The sequence below is a fragment of the Phallusia mammillata genome, chromosome 6 (genome assembly GCF_965637545.1).
Source record: "Phallusia mammillata chromosome 6, kaPhaMamm4.hap1.1, whole genome shotgun sequence".
Classification (NCBI taxonomy): domain Eukaryota; kingdom Metazoa; phylum Chordata; class Ascidiacea; order Phlebobranchia; family Ascidiidae; genus Phallusia; species Phallusia mammillata.
In genome coordinates, this window is record NC_137257.1 from 25101434 (window position 1) to 25117881 (window position 16448).

Below are 16448 nucleotides of genomic sequence, written 5' to 3' on the forward strand. Positions count from 1 at the left end.
GTTTAGGAAGTTGAGACTTTGATTTTTGTTTCAGGCGACATAAACCCAATTGAATGAATCAGGTAAAAAAAAACTTACATGGCGAAAAAACGAATCCATTTTAGGTGGAAATGATGACTTTATACGTTGTTTGACGAATATTTTTGCGTCAGTTAAGATTTTCCAGAGATTGAATTTGGGGGATCGTAACGTTAAAATGAATAACACTTGTCGATATTGTACAAAAATTACACTTTTTTATTATCCCACGCAACACACCCACCAAAAACCAATCACCACGGTTCAAAGGTCATAGAATTCCTGAACCCAACAAAGACATATTGACCAGAAAGTCCAAGTTTCAACACGCATAAAAACTCCAATTTTGGTTAAACATAAAAAACAGTACAGCGTAATGCAACATGTCCGATTTAAGCAATCAATTTGGTTTGTATAATATATATATATATATATATATATATATATACATACCATCTAATAGCGTCCAAAAAGCCCAGATTAATTTCTAGCTTCGTGCACAGATTTAGCTGCACAGTATGAAGATCAGTCTTAAGTGTTTATGATGTCATAATCTATATTGTGATGCTTGTGGGACCTGCATGTTTTGTTTGCATTGTTTGCACACAATAGACCAGTGCTCTTCAACCTTTTTAGTGGCACGGAACCCTTAAAGACGTACAAAAAGTCTGATGCATATGGCTACTAGGTTGGCAATACTCATTTTAGTACCACAAAAACTGTTTAGTGCAGTTTAACCAAATATTTAGCAAAAGAGTTTTGTCTACGTCACGGTCGACAATACATATATTTTAATAAACATGTTCACGCTTTGGAAGTTTGGTCTTCATTTTGTGTTTTCAGACATTTGGATGAATCAGCCTAAAAAAACATCCGGTTTTCGTTGGAAATGATGATTTTACACACCTTTTAAGATTTCCCAGAGATTGAATTTAGGGGTTCGTAACGTTAAAATGAATAACACTTTTTTATTGTACAAAAATTAAACCTTTTCATTATCCCACGCAATTCGCACGCAAACACCGAAAACGGAGACACACCAACCAAAACATAATCACCATGGTTCAAAGGTCATAGAATTCCTGAACCCAACAATGACACATTGACCAGAAAGTCAAACTTTGGTAAAACCCCAAAACATAGCAAAGCGTCATGCAACATTTTTTTGTGTCTGAGTTACGCTATCAATTTTGAACCTCATTCAAAGTTAATGAATGCAAAAAAAATTGTGAACTACAGATTTAGACGATGCGATTTGTCACAAAACGCTACCAATGCTGTCATACCGTGTCATACCCCACGCTACAAATACCTAGTAGGCGGTGGGATTCGAACCCACGGCAAAAGCATACTTCTGTAAGACCTATTCAATATGAACTTTGGTACAAGGTTTTCGTTTTTTTCTGGTTTGAAAAGAAAACAAATGCAATATCAGTAGCTGCTGTATGAGTTATTAGAAGTTACCGTCGATATTTGTTGAAAGGTTATTCACAAACGGTGAAATGAAAACATCAACTTTCGAATAATTCAAGACAAACAACAGAAGGAAATGAATCTCTAACCACAACTGCAAACATTTTACACGCAAAAACACTAGGATGTAAAGGATTTCAAGCGTTTACTAAAACTTTTGTTCAACCGGACACTTTTTTAAAAACATTATCATATGTGGGGGCAACAATTGCTAAAAAAAGTCTAAAATTTATTTTGGTACTGCAACCCAAGGGCAATCCCTTCAGTCCCAAAAGTTCCACTAGACAGGGAAACCCCCTTTTAAAGGTCACCCATTCTCGATTTTAAGGGTAGGTGTTACTGGTGGTAACCTGTCATATGTTCTGATAAAGTGGCAAAAGGCCCCACGTGGGTTTGAAGGTTAATTCTTGGCTGGTGCAATTTGAGACACGAAGGTGTGTGTATAATTTAATTCAGTTGCTTGTTGATTCATGTTGGTCGCGTCTGTGCTGGGCCGTGGAGTGTAATGTTTGGGGTCCGATTTGGTTTGATTCCCGACAAACAAGCTAGCGTTGAATGGCGGATCGTTGAAAATGAAAATTTATCACCTTGATAATGATCAATGTATTGCAGTGGTTCTCAACTGGTGGTCTATGATGACATTTTGGGTGGTCCACAGGACGTTAATTATGTTTCAGGACAGAAATATAGAGATCTATAGAGATTATACGAAACCTTGATTTGATCCTACTTCAAAACAGACTATGATTTCTGTTTTACCTGATCTTGCAATGTGGTCTTGTTTTAAAAAGCCCCATTAGTGATTTGAACGTGGGTCCAAAATTAGTCAGAACCCAACCCGAAATGAAATGCCTGAATTTCTGCCCGTATTTGGCCCGAACGTCAGACTTATCAAGGCGAAATTTCAACACATATACGCCTTTGTCCCCGACAATATGTTCATGGGAGTAAGAAAATAAAATAACGATATATTACACACTGCGATACAAAGAAACAGTTATTGTGAAAATCCCAAACCCATTACGATAGTTGACTCAGCGGTGAAGTGAATCGAACCAACCCATTTAAGCAAACAACGATTTCTAAACACGCTATTAAAGCATAAAAATGGTGCCAAAATATTTTTACAATCTAATCCGTTTATCCGCATTTATGTGGTTTGTTTAACTTTTCAAATGTCTAATATCCCTTCCGTCTCTTTTGACACCTAATTATGGTATGACACATGTGCAGTTGTGCACCTGTAGTCGGTTCCTAATTCAAGAAACCTTTGAGTTCGTTTTGACAATTGGATTGAAACCTGTGTGAAAAAGCCACAAGTAATTTGACAAATTCAATGGATAAACATTTTTAAAGTTTGTGTTATAACTCACAGAGATTTATTAAGTTATAAATATACAAATCCTTTGCCTAAAAGTTGTAAGTCGAGTCGGGTTTGAGTTTCAACAAAACTTTATCTATTCGGGCCTGTCTTAACAGAACACTTGTCATGATTATTGTCGAGTTTTTACCAATTTTTGGACCTGATTGAGGCATTGTTTATTTTGAAGTAGATTCGGGGTTGTACTTTTCAAGTTAGGTTCGGGCTTATAGAGTTATAACTCTGATTTGTCTTTTATTATTTTGAATTGCTTAAAGGCAAACCAAATAAAGTCGACCTATCACAATACTTCAGCCCCAAATGTTGAAAAAAGGTTTTCGTGTTAATTTACGTCTAAAAAAGTTTACCGTAGTTTGAATATATTTTGTTTCTTGCGCTAATCTTGTCCAATGCCATTACGTATTACATGTTATTTAGAGTTGTTGCCTAAACTTGCCTAAATTAGGCGGAAAACTAACAAAGCATGTTTAGTGATTTTTCGTGCGACCCGCAGAATATTATTTGCACTGTTGCAGACATGTGTTCCGGCTTTTCCAAAACAACTGAACTCTTCCGATTAGGTTCAGTGAAAGTTTTGTAAATCTCTGGCTTGAAAAAAGTTCAATCCATTATGATGAATAGGTTTCGGATATTTTTGGAAACACTACGTTTTCATTACGACTTTTAACAATCGCAAGAAACTGTCTTTTAGATACGAAGTTAAAAAGCTTGGTTGATGATTTACCACGACAAAACGATAAAACCTTAAAGCGCATTATAACTAGAGATGTACCGAATATTCGGTTTGCCGAATTTATTCGGCCGAATCGATCATTTTTGCAAAGATTCGGTTTCGGCCGAATAATTTGTTGCGATTCGGCCGAAACCGAATCTTTTACGAACACAAATTTAAAGCGTTAAACGTGTCTTTTCTGCTTATTAAAAAAATTAGTAATTCATTGGCAGATTGCCAATCATGCTTAAGGCAATTTTAAACCCCACAGAAGTGAAATAGGGACGAAAAACAACTATTTTGCACTGGCTGCCTGGTAGATAAACATTTTTTCCCGTCAAACGCGTAGCGTACGACTTCGCGTGACGTCAGAAATGATTCGGTTGATTCGGCCGAATCGAAATTTAGCCGATTCGGTACATCACTAATTATAACCACAGCGAAGAAACACAATTGAGCAATATACCTTTAGCGCAAGAAAATAATTAAGTTCTGTCTTAAAAGAGGAACGAAGAAATATTCCTTTCGTGATTTTTTGAGCAGTAACTTAAGCATTAACCCAGTGCAGACAAATGATTAAAATTCATATTAACTAACGGATAGCCTCGCATCAAAATTGGATCTGCACATAAATCATTAGAGGGGTGTACCACCTGCGGCCCGCGTGCCAAATACGGCCCATTGAGTAGGGTTAGGTTGTGCGGTTAGTAGGGTTAGTAAGGTTGTGCTGCCCGCAGAGACGCTTGGACCTCAAATGTACTTGCAAACGAGTTGAATTATTATACACTTTTAAGCAGATTAATGCGCCTGTGCTACTTTTCTGCGAGCTGACAATATTCGGTTGGAACCAAATGCAAATTTTACTTGTAGCTAAGCATACTTGATACGCAACAAAGCGTTATATACGACCCGCGATCTAATCTTGGTAATTGTATTTGGCCCCACAGTGCACCACAAAGGTTGCTCACCCCTGCATTAAACAATTAATCCATTTTCTAAATTAATTGCGATGCACGACCCAATCTGTGTTAAAAACACATGGAAAGCCTCAAAACGAAAACAATGAGCTCAGTGCGACAAAAATCATTTTCTGTGTTTTTTTGACGTTATTTGAAGCGCAACAAAAACCTTTACGTTGCGTGTAACAACCCCGATGTCGCGCCACATGTATACGACTGTTGCGTCACAATCTACATGGTGATTCCCTCGGTAATGCGGATTCGTGCGTCAGGTTTGGCAAATGAAAAAGTTTCGCGGTTAGTGAAAGGTTGGGGGTTCGTGTTGAGGTTGGGGCGTCAAACAAGCAGAGGTGTATGTCCGGGTAGGCAGAGATGTTAATGAAACAGCTACAAAAAAATAAAAGCTTAAACTGCGTTGGAACAAATTATTAATTTGGGATGAGTCATATTTAGTAGGAAATAAAGGTGAGAAAAAATTAATTTGTGTATAAATGAGCATCGGGGCTTCGAGTACTTCATTCGGAGCTGATATAGAGCTACAAGCAGCAAACAATTGCAACTACAAAAGAACGGACAGTGCAAGATAAAATGTCGAAAATTATTTTGATGATGGTTGTATTTCTGCTCGCTGCAAGCCAGCTTACGAAAGCATCTAGTACCGGAAGATGTCGTAAGTAAAAAGGTTTTAAAGCAAAACTTTGTTATAGGCAGTGGTGGGATTCAGCCGGTTCGCACCGGTTCCATAGAACCGTCTCACAAATTTTTATGAGATCAGCGAACCGGTTAGCATTACTGGTTATTGTCAATAGACTTTTTGTAACAGAACCGGCTCAAAAATATGACTTTTGTGATAGAACCAAATTTGAATCCCACCTGGTTATAGGTATACCTCAGTTAGGGAGTTACAATAATATATACAAAACTAACTACGCGCTTTGGTATTTTTAACAGAAATGCACCTTTAGTTCTGTAAATTATACTGCAAATTTATGTACACTAAACTTATTATTGAAGTTTTGATGATAAAAACGTAATACCAAAATGATAACAAGACTTTTTTCTATTTCAGGTATTGTCAGGCAAAGAAATATTAATAGAAACACTTCGGTAAGTGCAGGTTTTTAGTAAGTAGAAAGTTGCGTATTAAATCATGACCAAGTATACACACTGTTTTGCACGACAAATTTAGGCAATTAGGCCAAATAAATAAATTAAATTTGTGATGTAGGTTTTGAAACATAAGTCAAATATTAAAACTTGCGCGTTTTTGGATTAACTATGAAACGTGCAGTATTTTTTTAAAGAATTGTAGTTCGTGATGTAATTAAAACAATTCTTTGTGTGTGTGCAACATTATTAAACTGGTTTTAAAATACTACCCCCCTTTAATCAAGTACGTGTGATGTCATAACAGACTACAAGAATCAGCCTCTGTAACAGGGTGGTGACCGACAGATCTGTCTTTACTTGTCAAATATACAAAATATACTCAAAAAGAGTGGCAGACGATCAGCGTCAGTGTAAAGTTTTATTTTCAACAGAAATATTAATTTCGCCTATTAAGGCATCGTCAGTTTCTGTCTAAGAAAAGAAAAGAAACGATAAAAAAACATAAAAAGTTAAAACGTTAAAATACTAAAACAACTAACAGCTGCGAAAACCAGACAATGGCGAAAAAACTATGGAGAACGGCTGTGATAAAAGCCAAAACTGACTGACTGCAAATAAGGTGGCAACGCCGGTAGCAAACAAAAAACTAGCAGGTGTAAAACCCCTTTAATCAATAAACGACCCCTTTAATCAATAAACGATTTTTTGAGAAAAAAACACATTAAGTGCATTATTTGTAAAAAAAAACTAAATTAAGAAAAGCCTAAAGGGATTGGAATACCACTTTAGGGAATATATGAAAACACAATAGTTTCCATCTAATATAATAGCTTGGACAGCTTTCCAACCTTGGCCCTTTGTAAACCTGTCCTATATGTGGCTTAAAAATTATATTATAATATATATCAAGAAAAATGTATATTTTGTCTTAACTTTTACAGCCGAACGAGTTAAAGATCACAATCCTTGATGACCCAAGAGTCGACAAATGGGGTGAAATTGTCAAGTAAGTTATTTCCCTCAGAATTTAAACCAAAACAAAATCGCCAGCAGGATTAAAGATGCGTCGTTCCGAACTTTAAAGCATCTTTAATAATTGACAATCTTTTTTACCAAAACCACCGATACAAAACTACGCATTTGGGCAATGGGACAATAAGCTTTTGGATACCACAAGTCAACACTAAGCATTTGTACATTTTAGTATTTTTCTGTTCGTTAAATGCAACTCATTATGTAGCTTGTAAGAAGTCGCAAACATTTACTCTGTTTAACCAATGCAAGTTTCTATATTTTGAATCTTTTTCTATATGCTTTAAAAAAGGTTAAGTCGACAAAAGGAAACTTATTTTTTTTATTTTTCAGCTGTACGTGGAACAAAATTAAGAACGTATTAACTTGCACCAAATAATTCTACCACGATGATTCTCTGCTTTTGAAGGACGATTATTTATTTGTCGACCTTTTCTCGTATTGGGGCTTTCTTTAGTTCTTTCATTTTTTGTCGGCCTAAATTAAAGCTTCTCACTTTTCTTGGCCCGTTTAATAAAAAGTTCAGATAATTCATGATAAGTTAAAATTCTTTTTTATGTATCGACCCACGGTTTTGTAACCAGTAAAATGATGCTATATTGACTGAAATGACCATTTTACTTCATTGTGTTTTTGTCATCATGCCAATAAACTTGACATTGTAACTAGACGTGTTGTTCCAGAAACTTTCTATTCTAGAAAAGTTAAATTAAAACATCCAGCTAGTTATATTTTACACTACGTGTTGTTGTCAGCACAGGCTAAACCTGGACATTTTTGAAAGCCCAAATCAGGCCCGAAGCTAAGGGATAACTGTAAGAACCGATTTGTCTGAAATATCGACATAAACATCTACAAAAAATGAGGCTGCATACTACAAAGCAATACACACCCCTTAAATATTAAAGTACTCAAGCAAGTTTTCAAAAACATTAACCAGTGGGTTTGCCTGCTTTTTGTCAAAGTGAAATATCAAAGCAAATGTGACAACTAGGGCACAAATGTGGACAATGTCTATCAAAATAAAACTTCCCAAGCTCCAACCAACAAGACCGGCCCGCTGACTAACCACTCGGCAATGTTTTTAACATCAGGGTCCAAAGGTTGTTTGTGCATATTTCGTCTCAAGACAACTATTCTATAATTACTTTAAAACTGAGCAAGCGTGCAAAACCCAAAAGTTACGGATGATTTGACACAATCCCTGAAATACCAACATTACCACCGAAACCAAAACGACTTAAAACCCACGAAATAAGTTTGTCAAACAATAAGCCTGAGAACTTGAAACTACACAAGTCTTTAGTTTTATGGTCTTTTTTTCTAACGCATATTTAACAAACATTGTCTATTTTACGCTGATTGGTATGAGACGTTTAAAGAGGTTGTTAAGAATATCAAAGAGTTACCCTTATCTATGATTATTGTTTTTGTACGATAGCTGTAAATCAGGGGTGGGCAACCTTTGTTACTGTGGGTCAAATACAATTGCCAAAAGTAGATCGCGGGCCGCACATGTATAACATACGGTGATTTTTCTTTGTTGCTTACCAAATATGCTTAACTACAAGTAAAAATCGCATTTGATTCTAGCCACGAATTGCCAGGTCGCAGAAAAATAGCATCGGGTGCATCAATTCGCTCAAAAAATATAATAGTTGGACTCGTTTGCCAGTACATTTACAATCCAGCATCTTTGGGCCGCACAATCTTTAATCAAGGGAGGCATTTGGCCCGCGGGCCGCAGGTTGCCCACCCCTGCTGTATATGATCTTGTTGTACAGCAAATTGCACCAATGCGCTAAACGCGCTATATTGCAATAAAAGCGCCAAAATGACAAAACTTTTAAGCCAATACGGGTTTGAGCATAGTTGATAAAATTGAAGCCAGATTATACGTTCGAAGACTGAATTTTGTCCCATTTGGTCTGCTATTTACTTTTTCTGCAACAACTTGCATGCGCACAGAATGTATTGATTATTGCGTGCAGTCGTATATTCTGCAACGTTTTTGTGTCTGCCAAGCCTGCCAAATTTATTTTCGTGTACCAAATTGATTAGTTCATTCGGTGACTTAACTTGCCGGCCTATATTCGGATTAAGTACGGGTTAAGTTGTAAATAGTCCACTACAGTTAAAGAACCCAATATCGTAAAAAGTGACTTTCATTAAACGACTTTCAATTGTATTTTAGTTAATTGGGTACTAGATAAGACCAAAACAACATTGGTATTTTTTTAATTAATCACATTCGAAACAAAAATATATTGTATGACTTTAACGGAAATTCATTTCAAAATACGTGACTCATTGGCTCTTTCAGCTAATAGGGTTTCCGACCCCTGACCTATGAGACAGCGCTTCCCAACCAAAGGGCTGCAGCCTACTTCAGGGGAGACCGCGAGGCGAAGCATTACAAAATGTTACCATAAATAGATAGGGATAAGTGCAAATGGCAGTTCAAACTCACCCCGAAATTTATCGCTATATCGCAACAATTATCATTTAAAAGGGACATACAAAAACATTTAGATCGCATAACGAAGCTTTTGTTACAAAAAGAAACCTTAAATAAAATATAATATTCCAAATGTTCTTGCAGTACATTTTAATATCCAAAATGTTACTAAAAGATCTCACCCCAAACAATATTTATTAAGTTGTGTGCTAACGAAGCTGGAATTAATATTACAAGTTACCATATTTAAGAGAAGCGTAGGTTTCTACATGTTACTTGTTCTATGCATTGCAAGCGGGTCGCAAAAGGTTGGTGAACACTGCTATAGCAGTTGGACAAAGTTATGACATTTCAATACTGTTTTATTGTTGACACATTTTCGCTCTTCAACAAATTGCAGTTGCGCACTGTTTGTTTTTACCGATTTGAACACACCAAGCTAAACAATTTTAAAAATCTTTTTGCACCGAACAAAGTGATTTTGCATTTGCATTTTGTGCTTTGCTACTTTGTTGCTCCTATTAAATCACATGCGAGAATTTGCACTTATTGCAACGTGCATTGCAGCACTGACGGCTAATGGGATCAGAATGACGCACATTGGCCCATTATCGAACTGACCTTGTAATATCGACAAATATATATGTCTGCATTGTTAGTTAATACGACCTCATCGATGGGGAACCTGCGGTCTTATGCCTCATGCGGCCTTTTGGGGCAATATGTGCGGCCCTCGAAGGGTTTGTTACCGGGCCGCATAAAACTTGTTTAAGGTTCACATTGAATCAAAGTTGTAATTGTAATAATTGTAATTAGTTTTCAGTGCTGAACATTTGTAGGCCCGTGATACAAATTTCAGTTCCAAACCGGTCCGCAGTGCAAAAAAGGTTGCCGACCCCTGCCTTAGAGCTTCATTTAGAGCTTCTTATAGCAACTGCTTGTGCATAATTTAATGTCTTAGGTTTGTCTGTGATATCACAAACTACTAATAGAGCATTGGTATGTGTAACCAAGCAAATCTAGGTGAAATGCAATTTAACTTAAACATTGTACTCAGCTTAGACCGCGAGTTCTACTCGAGAAAATTTCCTGGTAGTTGAAATCAAAAAGTTTGAAAACCACTGTCCTATAAGCTTAGGAACTAGTTTATGCGCCCTATACCAGTGTTAGTCAAAAGTTACGTGGCCTTTATGAACGAAAAGGTCCCACGCGACTGTCCTTACCTAAAGTTCAACATTTCAATTTTGGGCAGACATCGAAATAAATGAAATATATTTTATTCATTAAGTTACAAAGACGAATGTACCACCAACGGTGCGTTCAATAACTTGCTTCGGCGCTAAAGGTCGTTTCAAGGATACGAAACGCACGTGTCAAGATTTCACTTATAATCGCGCGGAAAATTGCTGAAATGCAAAGTGGGTTCGATAAAATTAAAAAAATATTGAACATTTTAGAGGACAAAAACGTTTCGTGGCCTTTCGAGTCCTTGTCAATCAATGCCTTGTCGCAAAAAAGGCGTTTTAGTGTGGCAGTTGATATTTGGAGCAGACATCGGCTAAATAACAAAGCTTTCTGTTGGTGAAACAAACATTTAGTTAAAAAGATTTTACGCTGTGGTTTATGTTTTTGTTCAAACCGTTGTCTCTTCGGAAAGCGTGTTTTTTAATCATTGTAATGTGTACAGCAAAGATTTCCTCTACTCAATGTCAATTTGTCAAAGGTAAACTCAAAGAGGCATTTTAATTATTCTCGAGAGATACAAACCATTAAAATTATTTGACACACACTGATTTCGCAATATAACGCAATTACGCAACCACGTTGTCTGGCAATAGATAATAGTCTAGACTAGTGATGCACCGAATCCGCCTAAAAAAGTTTGGGCCGAAGCCGAACATTCGGCCACGAGGCCGAATAATTTCGGCCGAATCAGGCCGAACCTAAAATCCCCGTTTCTATGGATATTTTCAACTGAAACTTGTGTCGTTAATGCGATTGAATTGAATTATGACAAATCAAAAACACTTTCACAATGTGGAAGCTTTACTAAACTTGTTATACTTGCAGACAACGTGGCTCGTATTTTATAGACACAAAAATTAGTTAATTTATGATGGTTTGTATTGGCGAAAATGATAGTTTAGGCATTAATTCCATGCAATCAAAAAGTACGGTTTCGGCCGAATTTTTAAAAAAGTTCGGGCCGACACCGAAACATCAAAAAACAGCGTATTCGGTCGAATTGTTTCGGCCAACCGAAACTTCGGTGCATCACTAGTCTAGACCAGGGGTGGGCAACCTTTATTACTGTGGGGCCAAATACAATAGCCAAAATTGGATCGCGGGCCGCACCTGGGTATAACACAAGGTGATTTTACTTCGTTACTTACCAAATATGCTTAGCTACAAGTTAAATTTGGATTTGATTCCAGCCACATATTGTCTGGTCGAAGAAATATAGCATCTGGCGCATTAATCTGCTCAAAAATATAAAATAATTGGACTCGTTTGTCAGTACATTTCAAATTCGAACGCCTCTGCGGGCCGCACGACCTTTTCCTCTGCGGGCCGCATTTGGCCCGCGGGTCGCAGGTTGCCCACCCCTGGTCTAGACTCTAAGGACGGTAGTTGCAAATGACATCATTACAGAATGACGTAGTACATAAAAAAACGTATTAAGTGTACAAAAAACTTTACACTGCAGGTACATAGGAACATTTTTAGTGAATTGCGTAACAGCCTCAACACTAGAATTGCGTAAAGACAACACTAGAGTCAAATAACCACCCAGTTTTCCAGGGAGTTCAATGCGGGATACACAAGGCGAGTATGAAGAATTCTGTCGCCCTCATTTCATTGTTTAATTTTTTTACCATGACTCCTTTTGGAATTTTTTTAACACCTCAAATTATTTCATACCCTTAAACATTTCCGATAGCAAACTATGGCTGATGGCTATAAATCAATCTTTATTTCTTCCATAGCTCCCATAGCGGTAAAAAGTACTGAGACAATTCGAAAAAAATGAAAACAAACAAGTTTTTGGAGATAAAGGAGAGAGCTCAGACTAACGACAGACAAATTACATTACTCATAACTTTCGATGACAAAAGCATGAGAGTTTGTAGGAAATAATTTAACATATCCCTGGATTTTGGGTCTTGCGGTTTTTGGTAGGCATTTTGATTTTTCCCAAACAAACCTAATGGCTCGGAACCCTGAAATAACACATGGAAGTGTATGATTGTTTTGAAATTCTTGGTGAAAAACATTTTATTTGCAGTTTAACATTTAGCAAACCACCTCAAATTTGTATTAAATAAATTGTTCTTGAAAAGCAATTTCTATCCAACGTGTCAATTAAAGAATAAAATTGGTCGAAGCCATGGAAAACGTTTTGCCATCAATGTTACACAAAACAGTTTTGAGCATTTTTCTTTTGCTAACTAATTGTTTTTATGCGACTCCTTGCGACCATAATGTTTTGATATTTAGCTCAGATAATAAAACAAAGTTTGGGACCAACAGACAGAAGTAATAAGCAAAAAAATGTTTAAGATACACAAACAAGTTATTTGCTGTATAAAACAAAACTATGTAGCAAAAGCGCCGTATTGTCATTTCAAAATGACGGAGAAAAACTCGTAAATTACTGTTACATGTTCACCCTATTTCCCGCCAGGTTTTTGACGGTCGGTTGCAAACCTGCGGCAAAACACACTCCACACACTTCAAGCATCGTTGGAATAACAAGACACCTGACTCAATAACCCATGTGCTTTTCGGGATCCTTGCTGTTCGACGAAACCGTTTAACAATGTCACTTTGATAAAGAAACAATGCAAAAAATGGACATGGCTTGTTTTTTAAAAGATGACCAAACCTGAAGCTTCAAGCATAACAATACGATTTTTTTAACGGGGGCGAATTTTAGGGCGTCTTTGACCTGAATGCGCAACTCCTGTTACGTCGCTATATGAAGGTCATATTTTCCCGGTCAAGTAAAACATGTTACATTTAAAAATCGACACCTTGCGTGGGCTGTCTTATGGGCAGTAGATGCGGCTATTGTACCCACATATTTCCCATCTAACAACATCCAAAACCAATGAGGCGGGCTAATGTGACGTAAACGACGTTGCGTGTCGAAGGTCGATCAATCTCACTTTTGAGAAAAGCACATCTTTTCAGTGGGCAACGTGATGATCTAATGTTTGGGAATTTTTGGTTATGCGTCGCCTCTACGCCACAGCGTACAACGCAGCGTCGCAGGCCAAATTTGGTCATTTATTGGTTTAGAAAATAACATACGTAAAGTGTATTTATAGCGACCTTTAGTTACATTTTTAAATGCGGCACCGGCTTCATTATGTATCACTAACTTATTGCTTTTCTTTCGAATTTTGGGTGCCTATCTATACCAGTAACTGTTGTAGCCTTTTGTATAAAGTTTTGCGTCAAATTATAGTCACTTCATTAAATCAACGTTATGTAAAGTAACTTGTTTGCACAACAAAAATATTTACAGTAGTAACTTGGCATATGCTATAGAAGTTATTGTTTTTAATAGGCACCCAAAATTTAAAATAAAAACATTACGTAATTGGTGCGTGTTAAAAATAGTAAATTTGCCACAAATTGGTGCAAAATCGTAACAAGCGGATGCAAGAAATGAGAAAATCTTTTACAATGGATGCAAATAAATACTGCACAGACAATGGCAGCACAACGTCACAAAGGGTTTGCGGCTTGGCTTGCAAACATCTGTCAGGCAGTGTCGTTTTGCAAAAAAATTTCGGAGAATTTCTTTTTGCAAATTGTGGCCGTCCCGGAAAAGGACAAAAATATAAATGCGTAAGTTACCCACGCAACAAAACCGTACCCAAATATATTTTAATAGGTTTTTTTATGATATTGTTTAATTTTGTTTGAATATCATTATAGTTACTGTGATTTAATGAAATGTTCAGGTCAGGTGTTTTTGCAAAAATATTTTTTTAACATTGCAAATTATTCGCACATATCTTTCAGGGCTAGCGCAACTACGTACAACGTAATGAGGTTTTATTACAAAATAAACTTTCATTTTTTGCGATTCTCTAAACGACTTCCTCTTGAAATATTACACCCCTGGTGGTCTGCTGTAATGTAGTGCGATTACTCAAGCGGTACAGCGAACGACGTCGACGTAAAATTACCTAGCTTCGGGTTCACGACCATTGGCGGTTGAAAGTGCGTCAGTCAGTTGAATGAGTGACCTCCCCGCAACGAGGTCACGCTACTTTCTTCGCACGTCATGAAAAGGTCAAACGTCACAGCAAACGGACACGGTTTTAAAATTGATCAGTTTTTGTAGGTTTAACCGATGCCTACACCTTTTTGAACAAAAGTGCTTAATTTCGTACATAGCAGTTAAAAGTAATTGTGCGTTTAGGGTGCAAGTTGTCATACGTATAATGATCCAATGCCAGTGCACCATATATGGACCATAACCCTCGCGTTTTCTTCATAGGACCCAGAATTTTTAAGTATTGAACAAATATTGTTGTTTTTGAGTCACCTTCAATGCCGCTAACAATATCGACCAAACCTATCGCCTTTTGTCCACTGGCTAAGACATTTCCGTTACTTAACCGTGACTTGCGTGGGAACGCCATGTTGTTTTTGCGATGCTCAGATGTTCATTGGTGCTAAGAATCAAACTTACTCATAATCCGAATGTTTCCCAAGTTGGAAATGTAACTTAAAAGCGCTTTTGCGTCCATTTTTAGAAAGCGGAAACCGATTTTTGATGCAATTTGAAAATGCCAGTCAATCTATTCGTTCCTTACAATATTACTAGAAACGTTAAAGCAGTTTTAACAATTTTGTTACTTATTACACTTTCCACATCTAACATAACAGAAAGCGGGTCAAAAAGTAATTTGTTCACGTCAATACCATGACGAAGCAATTTCCGTTTTTTAAGAAAAGATAACAATTTCTGGTTGACCTCTATACGCTTAAAGGTCAAGTTCATGTCAATGCCGTCATTTCAAAGCCATAACGTAAAAGGAAATGGAACACATTTTTGAGTTGGGTTGAATTATTTTACTGTTAGGGGTAAAATCTAGGTAACGTCGGACGTCAAGAGGATTACTTTGTTAGTTGGATACGCACATAAAAAACAACTTCGATTCAATCGAAAAAGTAATTAAAAAATGTCACCTAACTATCATGTTTAAAACTTTACAATATCATCATCATTTTGATGCAATTTTAACTTGAACACATTATAAAATAACAAAAAAATAAACAAGCCTGTCATCGCAAGTTACCATCAATACTTTCTGGCTTCAAAGAAAGGCAACAGATACAAAATCGAGGTTGAATTCGGGCACAGTAAACATCTACCTAAAACTGTGGATCACTACTGCCACCTAGCGGTATTTAAACAAAATTATTTCACAACCAGTCAAAGTACTATGTTGCAAACAAACCGTTTTGACACGTTTCAAATTGGACACAAGTTTTAACAAACATTGTATGATTGGTCAAAGTGTCATTGCTAATTCATATTTGAAAAACAAGTCAAAAACAAACTGATATTAAATAAGCATCAAAAATACCAGCGCACAACACATTTTGCAGACGCTTATATTATGAACAACTCACTTCTATAAAGGACGTTGGCATATTATCTTTAGTGCACATGTAATAAATTTGCGGTAATGAGATGAAGCATTTTTCTAAAACAATATGCTTTTTAGTGCCGCTCCTGCAAAAATTGTAACGGTTTACGCCATTTGTAAAGCAAAACTTAAAACACCCGATTGGCTGGAAAACGTACCTAGTGTACAGCGCGTTAAAACTAACAATATTGTCTTTGATAGCGGTCAGTGGCTGCCCACTTCTGACTAAATAAAGTCATAAATCAGTGGTTCCCAACCTGGGGTTCGCGGACCCCCAAGGGGTCCGTGAGATGGTTTCAGGGGGTCCGTGGAGGCAAACATTTGTAGTAGCATTAACGACAGTACAATATTTTTAAGTTCCCAAACCGTTTTTACAATCCTGTATATGAGTGCAAACTGTTATTAAACCCTTGGATCAGGAAAACTTGTAATTGTTACTCCATTGTGACATCACAACACACATTAACAATACAATTTTATAATTGTGCAAGTATTGTACACCAGAAAATTTATGTCTTCGTTGCATTGACTGCTACAGTACATAACTTTATTGAGATTGAGGGACTGTGAACGTTGATATGACGTGGTTCCCAACCTTTTTGTAGTCCCGGACTCATTTTATAAATTTTAT

General features: G+C 36.8%; 2 long non-coding RNA genes across 2 annotated transcripts in view; one reads left to right on the forward strand and one right to left on the reverse strand.

Annotated features, from left to right (window-relative positions):
- The window catches only part of LOC145233707 (uncharacterized), a 29087-nt gene that overhangs the window by 12038 nt on the left and 601 nt on the right, over nt 1–16448 (reverse strand). The window lies entirely within an intron of this gene.
- LOC145233706 (uncharacterized) lies at nt 448–7355 on the forward strand. Its single transcript, XR_013861166.1, has 4 exons — nt 448–5213; nt 5613–5650; nt 6595–6659; nt 7019–7355. It is a non-coding gene; the product is annotated as an uncharacterized LOC145233706 (long non-coding RNA).